Here is an 8,655-nt window from a genome sequence, read left to right as displayed (position 1 = left end):
GTGAGCATTGCTATTCACTTCAAAAAAATGCAAGCCTGTGGCTCAGCAGCTGATGCTCAGCAGAGCCTGTTAATGAGGCTGGTCAGCATCCCTCAAGACTACTTTTAATTTTACATAACCTGTCCCTAATGGAACCTCTGTCATTTTAGACTAAATTGGGAACTTCATAGAGCATAACTGTACAGAGGTCCAAAGCTATAGGCCTGGATGCCCCACCAGGCTCCAGTTCAGCAGCATCCACAGGGGTCACTGCTAGAGATTGGTCCCAATTCAAGCCTTCAGAGTGTACATAAGTCTGGATTTTCATCAAAGCACCCACTTTAGCACCTTGCCAGATCTGCCAAGTTCCTGACACAAGTTGGGATGAGACCTGGGCATGCACTGTCTCCTCCACGATGAAGAGTGCCGTAGCAAGCAGGGGTAGAAATCATCCTTGCTACTCAACACGATGAAGGAAGTATGCAGATTTACAAAGAGCTGTGCCTGACAAGCTGTGAAAGCAAATATAAACTGCACTGAACTTTCACTTAATTTCTTTTGTACTTGCAATTTACAGGTGGGGTAAGAATTCCTGGAACCTGGGGCATTCCAGTGCAAACAGAAGCAAAATCTGCCTGTTCATGTCTGCAGCTGACTGGGTGGTTCTGCTTTCTTTGCACCACAAAATGACTGCACAAATCCACTTTTTCATGGAAAGCTGAGACACCAAGTTCAGCTGCTACACACTTGCTTGCCAAAGAACAGGCAGCCTCCTGCTAAGTAATCTTTCCCAGGTAGCAGAATTTTTATGGTTCTTTAATGCTTCATCAGGTGTTAATCATAACGTTTTACTGTCTGAATAACAAGCTTATCTCCCTCAAGAAAGCTTTGGTTCACATCCAAAATTCTGTTCACAGAGTAGACAATATACTTTGATAGCAGTGACCACACTTCACCCTGTGCCCAATGAATTTCCAGGCTCATGAATTGAATAAGAACATTTGTTAGTAGCTGCCTTTGATATTACAGAAGTGCCTACAATTTATTTGCCAGGATACTGATGCTGAAAAAATCAGTAATTCCAGAAAGGAATAGTCTATTTTTCTTCCTTGCTCATGTGTAAAAATGTAGCTTGATTAAGGTTAGAGAATAGCAGTGGGGTGTGTGCAGGTGAAAATCTTTGCCTCACTCATGTGATCAAGAGCTGCACCAAAGCAGAAAGCTCTGTATCCACTGTATCACAGGCAAATTTGTTTTATCTCTATTTGTAGCAAGGGGGAACAGACACATGGACTCCCTTGTGCATACTGAGGAATTCACCTTATTGTAGAAAACTCTTCCCTTATATACCTTTAGTTTCCACTGGACATAACCAGAAGTTAACAGAGGAATGGCACCCCTTGGCTGCTCAGCTGCAGTGCTGCTGTCCACTCATTCCACCACCCCATCAGCTTCCCTCTCTCCTGCTGTCCACACTTCTCTCACCCTGCAAGTGACCTCTATCCACCCAGCCTGCTGCTATGCCCTCCCACAGGGCTTTCTGGTAAAAGAACCATCAACACCTTTTAACAAAGACAACCCCCTCTCCCACCTCTATTCCATAAAAAGGGGGACAAAGTTCCTTCTCTCCCACCCCATGATGGAATCTGAGCTGCTTCAAGCCCAGGCTCTCTGTCAATATTTTCAAGAGATCTCTTAAATGACGTGGAAAGCAAAACTTCATTTTCAGAGTGGTTTCCTGAACACCTGTTTTCCAAGTGTTTGTTCCTTCTGAAAAAGGGACTGAGGCTCCTAAGCCACAGGGTTGGCTCTAAAAGCTCTGCTCCCTCTCCATTGTGCTTGTGCAACACTCACCTGGTGAAGCTCCACTCCCTGAAATGTTCCACTCCCAGGTGTTGAGTGGTCACTGGAGGAGCTGTTTTGCACTGCACAAGGTTATAATGAGTTATTCTCACCAGAAGTCTTTAGGGTTACTCTTGTCTTTGTTTTTACCTGTAAAATAAACATAACCTTATAATGGTATGTTTTAGTCAATGCTCTTCAGACAAGAAACAACCAATCCTTTCATCCTTCCTAAGGCAATTTTTAGCCTTTATTTTTTACTGTTTGACCTCAATATTTTATGAAGGAAAATACACAGTGAGTACCTAGCCCTGAAAACATTTCAACATCATCTTTATAGATTTGAGTTCAAAGTCTCACTGTTAATCTTTCACAGGTGGATCATGCTTCAGCAGACAGGTGCAGATGTTCATCTGGTGATTGTGGGGTCTGTGTGGTCATGGTAAGGTTTGGAAGATGCTGCTGAGTACGTGGGGTGGCTGCTCCAAGACTGAACCTCTAAGAGTCACAGAGAAAGCTCCTGGCTGAAGGTCTGCAAGTCCCAGAGGGTACTTCGAGGTTTCTGAAAGTAACCCCACACTTGGACTGCTGCCTTCCCCATGCCCAGAGCATGGCCCTTCCCTGGGACACAGACTGAGTCATTGCTACTAACATTGCCTGCTGTATTTTTGCATATGCGCTGTTAGAAAAAAATCCTTCACCTTGTGAAAGGTGGATGAGAACTGTGGATAAGAACAGAGTGAACTCATTCTGACCCTAACTCATTCAGCACCTGCTGAGTTGTCTTGCCTTTGTGTCACATGAAGCACAGGGCTGGAGTCACAGCTGTGCAGAAGGGGTGTGTGGGGTGGTGTGTCACTGCCAGCCTCAGAGGAGAGGTTGGAGGGCTCACAAAAGCAGTGTCCAGCAACCTTGGCATTGTGGAGGCACAACATGCTCCTCTCAAGTCCTTTAGCTGGCACACAGGTCACCAGGTTGTGATGTCCAGGAGCTGGTGTTCTAGGCCGGGTGACACACTGGGATCATTCTGCTGTTCTACATGGACATTTAGCTTAGAATGAAGAGAAAATCTTAGAGAAGCAAAAGTTGTGTAGTTCAACCTCAGTTTAATATAATTCACATCAGTTCTGCAGCAACATTAGCTGCTGGCCCTGGTGTTAGCACGGTTTTTACCTGGAGAGCTAAGCTCACTGCAGAACTTCAGGTATTTTTCAAGCGACTTGCCAAATATCTGATCTCATCCAAGTCATTTGCACAAGGTACACCCTGAAACTGAGCTTTTATCCAGGGCCTCCAGCCAGAGGGTCTGGTGGGCTTTCAGAGATTGAAGAGAATCTGATCCAGTCACGCAGGCAGGATGAGCCAGGCTGCAGGAGACTGAAGAGTCTGTTTATATTTTAACCTCAATTTTTCTTGCCAGAGTGATTTCTTTTTTTCTTTCTGTCTGTATTGTTCTGACAGAAACTGGATAGCTGCAACCCATCAACTTTTACAGTTTTTTTTCTTTCAGCCACAGTCACGTATTAAGAAATGTGTTTTTTCATGGATGCCTCCCCTGTTGTTATGCTGACTACCTTCCCATCTGTTTGCAATCTCAAATCATTGCAGTGGCAGCAGAGTCATGGGAACAGCTGCCTTTGGAAATCCACAAAGTCCCATCATTATTCTGCACTTAGTCTTGGCTAAAGAGCTTACCTGGCTATGCTACAGGTCACTTCCAAGGGCAAAGCTTTTCCACATCCATGGAAAATAATAAAAAAAAAAATTGTTTTCTTATTACCCTCACCTTCCCTGGCTGCTTTCTCTTCAATATCTGTTACTTCTCATTTATGCACCTTTATGAATTATTGTTTTGGCTGTGCAATTACAGGAGTTCAACCATATGGTTCAGTCTTCTAAGGAGACAGGTCCTCTACACCACCAGCCTTGCAGAGGCTTTGTAACAGATGAAATACAGAAGATTTTGTATCAGCAAAGATGGTTGTCTTGCCTAGCAGCTGCTGGCTAAAGGTACAGGTGATCTGGCAAGGAACTCATTATAAAAGTTATCTTACTATTCAGAGGTGTAATCATAAGGGTAGTCAACAGAGAAATAATAATGAAAAAATTCTGGCTTTTTAATTTTTTTTTGAGATTTGTTGGTCATTTTCTGCTATTTTTTTCTTTTCTTTTCTTTTTTATTTTTTCTTTTTCAATATAACTTATAGCAATTTATGAATGCTCAATGACTTTATCCTTCATTAACCTGTCTTGTGTTTCCTCCCATCTTTGGAAACCTTGTCACCTGCTATATCCTTCAGAAGGAGGTCTGCAATTTAACTGCATGCAATGTGATAAAAAAAAATACTTTTTGTTTCTTCTCAGCCTCCTCCCCTTCTGTGTAATTGTATGTCCATAGTTCTTTTAATGAAGAGGTTTTAAACTATCTATCCCAATAAACCTTTCCATGCCAAAGCATCTTTTACAGACTTCAGCTGCATTTCCCCTTCTTTTCCCTAAGTTGTCTCTTGTCTGGACTGAAGGCTTCCAGCTTGGTCTCTCCTGGGAACAGAATCAGTTTCTCACATTGATTGTACCTGAGATGCTTTGAATTTTTGCAAGTCTTACCTAAATCCTGCAGGATGGGAAATCCAGAACTGCACAAATCATGTGAAGGGTGGGCAAGGTATGGATTTACCCAGTAGCACAGTAGGGCTCTTCCCTTTCTCCTCCAGCCCATTTGGGAGTGGCACCAAGGACTTCTTATAAAAATCTTTGCTTCCCCATCATGACATGGACCATAACAGGATAATTAACCTTAATATAGTAGCCCATATATGACAAACATGACAAATTTCTAAGCACCAGGATTGCTGAATTTTTTACACAACTTTTTCAAAGTACTCTCCTAGGGCTGAATCAAGGCAGTTGAGATAACTAAAACACACAATTCTCTTTCTAAACTGTGTTTATTTTAGGTTTAATTAGGCCTCTACATTCTCTTATTTTCAAAACTTTTTTATTGGGTGATAATAACAATTCTGCAATTCTCCCAGAATATCTGCAGTTATTAAAGTGCTCTCTCAAAACGTAATTTTAATTTAATGCAATTTTTCAATGTAGAAACCTCCTTTGTTTTTCATAGTTAAACCCTTACACATGAGCAGTGTAAAAAGACACTTCAGAAAACAAAACCTCAAGACAAATTTTCTTTTAGGTGCCACAATAAAGGAAACATTGCCAAACAAATCATCCGAATTCTCAATGGTATGGAATACTGTCTTTGCATTTTTGTGAGTTTAAGCTTAACCTTGGAGATATTGTATTTGCAGATTTGCTCAGCCTGAGTCACTGTACTCTGGAAAAGCTGATGCAGATCTGTTTTCCTCTTAAAGCCAGTTCCTATCAATTTTCTCTGACTCCTTCAATGTGAAGCTTGTCAAACCAGCAGGCACAAATACAGACTCCTCTCTATCTTCCTCCTGGAATGTCACCACACTGACATTTCTATCCCCTCCTGTTAGTCTCTTTCTCCTTCCCTCCATAGTACCTTTATCTTCTCAACATCTCTGGAGATTCCCCTTTCTTGGCTTCTTTCCTGAATGGCCTTGTTGAGAATGGGATTTGGTGTGAAATGTGTTTTGATTTCTAATGGGATTAATGGCCAGGTTTTGGCCTTTTTGTCTGGTTTTGAACATTTCTTCCCTAGAAGAAATTTGCTTTCTCCTGCAGGATTCCCTCACATAAAATGGTGTTTGTTGAAACTGCCAGTCTCCTCTGCTCTCACAGAGAACCAGACCACCTCTGCCCTTAGAAAAGATGTCATTTGCCAAAAAGGCTGCTGGCTTTCCTCTGCAGAGGAAACATTATATGGTTGAATAAACTGTTATTATAGTCGTTATGTCTCTTTTTATTATACACATTTAGAAAGAGAATAAATTTCCCCAGGAAGTTTAGTTTTCATTTTCTAAAAGATTGCATTTTGAAACTAAAATGTCACAGTTGTCTCTTATGCCAACAGCTTTTTAAGTCTATTTTCATGTGTATATATTTGTGTATATCAGAATCATGGAATAGTTTGAGTAGGAGGAGACTTTAAAGAACTTCCACTTCCAAACCCCCTGCCAAACCTAGCAGGCACACCTTTCCCTAGACCAGGCTGCTGAAGGCCCTGTCCAACCAAGGGAATTCATTTTTGTACTCTGGGACCTTTTTGTGAATTATTGTGAAAGCCTTGAATTTTCTAATTTAAGATTTTTATTACAGCTTATGAAAGGAATGTGCAATCTTTGGGTATTTGCAGAGATTTCCACTTTATCTAGCACAGCTTGTGTGAGTTTATGTCCTTCTGGGCAACTGGAAGGCAACATCCAGGTTATCACAGAGTTTTTGGCTTACAGGACTGTGGTGAGAAGACAAAGGAAAATTCTATTTTTCATAATATTTAACAGGCATTCCAACAAAGAGTAAACATTCCTTCCCTCTCTCATGCTGCTTTGTTCATATTTCAAGTTAAATTCCATTTTACTGGACTATATTACTGAATCCAGCAGGAGTAGTCAAGAATTTTCCTTTGGCTATGTCTAGTCCACAAGTCTCTAGAGGCACAGACATTTATAAAAGCAAATAATTTCCCTGGATTTCTGCATTTTGATACTCAGATTCTGACATTTGTGTAACTCCATTGCAAATCATCTGTTTTCCCAGGTTAAGCACAGGTAATTAGCTTTCACCCTAACTGCTGGGGAATCCACCCAAAATTTTATTGCAGTTTCTCTCAAGGTGATCTGAGACTTCAGCAAAAGTCACCTTTCCCTCTCCTTGTGGTGGCATTACAATGCAAAAAGGAGAAACATAACTGACTGTAGGAGCCAGTATGCCACTGAGAGCTCCTGTGCCAATGTCTCAACATCTCCATGGCCCAGCATAAAATTTAGGTTCACTGTTTTTTAGTGTACACATAAAGGTTGTCCTTCTTGTTATCTGTTCCCTGGTAAGCTAAGATGGGATTTATGTTGCCTAATTTGATCTGTCTAAAATCAAATTTTGTAATCTAGGTCCATCTATTCTTGTCCAGACTCACTTTGAAGTCAATGGGTAACAAGTCCAGCTGAAAGCATAAATTCACTGCACCTCAGGGCTGGTGCCAGGCAAGGGGGTAATTGGACCTCTCTTTGTAGTTTCTTCTTTGTCATTAATTACGAAGAGACCTGGACAGCTAACCCACACTTGTGCAAATTCTAGAGGATCGATGAGGGTGTCTTTGCAACTGCAAGAAAAATTTGTATTGACTTGGAAACAGCCTCAAGTCTGCTCAATACATGCAGAAAACCCAAGGTTTTTGTGTCCTTCCATGAAGTTTTACAATACTAGTGATACTAGAAAGCTTGTGGGATACTCAAAATACCCATTTAACTTAAGAACATGTATTTATATCACACTTTTGAAGTTTCTGCTCTCCTCCTTTCCCTAGGAGAATTTGGTCTAAAACTCTAAATCTGCAAATGCAAAACAAGTTCACTTAACTTTACAGACCAGATTCCTGAGTCACTCTGGCTGAGTGGCACAGGGCAAAAATATCCCTTTTTCATCTGCTGCAGTTCAGAGGAATCAACAAGGTCGGGCAGATGCGTCAACGTCGAGCACTTGAACAAGTGTTCTGCAAGACTGGGTGTAAGCAGAGGAAGAAAAATCAAGGTGCAAGCCCCAGAGAGACAGCAAAAGCACAAGAGCATTAAATCAAGAGGAACAGTGACTGAGTTTTGCTCTGCCCCTGGGTGTTTGGGTCACAGGAGAGCCCAGGAGAGCTGCTGCTCTGGATGGATAGCTCATGGCTCCTGGGTCACATCTGTCAGCAACATGGAGCTGTCTCAGAAATCCAAGACATTTTCTCCAGAGGCACTCCTGCCAAAGCAGCTGTACTCTGTGTCCTCTGTGCTGTGGTTTAGAGTCCTTTGCAGGATTATGAAGCTGCTGCTGTGACATACCTGGCTGGCCAGAGAGCCGGATCAGACGGCTGAGTTTGGGGGATGAAAGAAAAGGGTGTTTCTCTGGAGACATCTGGAAGTATAGGCTAGAGGTACTCTGGGAAAAACGTGGAAGAACATTTTCCCCTGTTGATGGATTTGATCTCCCTTCTCTGTTCTTTTCCAACTGAGACTTCTGCTGGATAAACAAGGGTAAAACTCAGGAAAGAAAATTTGGATCCCTGTGGGAAGCTGAGCTATCTCCCAGCTGCAAATCCTTGAGAGATTTTGACTCAGATACTGCTTGAGAAGTAGCCAGGGATGCCATAAACCAGGGAATGGCTCATATTTGTGACTCCAGACACACCACTTCCAAATGCTTTGTGTGCATGTCTGTGAACAAGCTAGACTCCAACCACCCAAAACCAGGTTTTTATGGTCAAATAGAAGTGTATTCCCTGTCACAGCAAATGGGCCCTAGAGAGAAAATGAGGTTTTCTGCACAGGCACTGATGCAATATGGTGCTCTGCTCAGTCTGCTGCAAATATCACCAATGAACCCATATTTCTTCTTTTTAATAATCTTCATTGTTCAATTTGTTAAATCTCAAAGATGTCTGCTCCTGCTAGTTAAGACCAGGAAAGACACTATATCAGATTAAAAAACAAAGAAAATCCATTTTCTCCACTGTTCTGCTTCCAGCAGCTGCTAACAGCAGATATCTATAGAGAATATAAGGAAAGGTCATAGGAGCACTGCAAAAATAGAGTGACTCTTTTCCATAATACTCTCCCAAACTCAGTTCATCCCAGTGAGAATTAATAAAGATCAGGATTTTGGTAACAGCTCTAAACAGATGAGACATAGTTAATTGGGCTACATTTTAAC

Source organism: Agelaius tricolor, unplaced genomic scaffold (assembly GCF_023055355.1).
Source record: "Agelaius tricolor isolate 1412-34295 unplaced genomic scaffold, bAgeTri1.0.p SCAF_2, whole genome shotgun sequence".
Lineage (NCBI taxonomy): Eukaryota > Metazoa > Chordata > Aves > Passeriformes > Icteridae > Agelaius > Agelaius tricolor.
The sequence above is the reverse complement of the archived record's forward strand: the minus strand, read 5'-3'. Positions refer to the sequence as shown.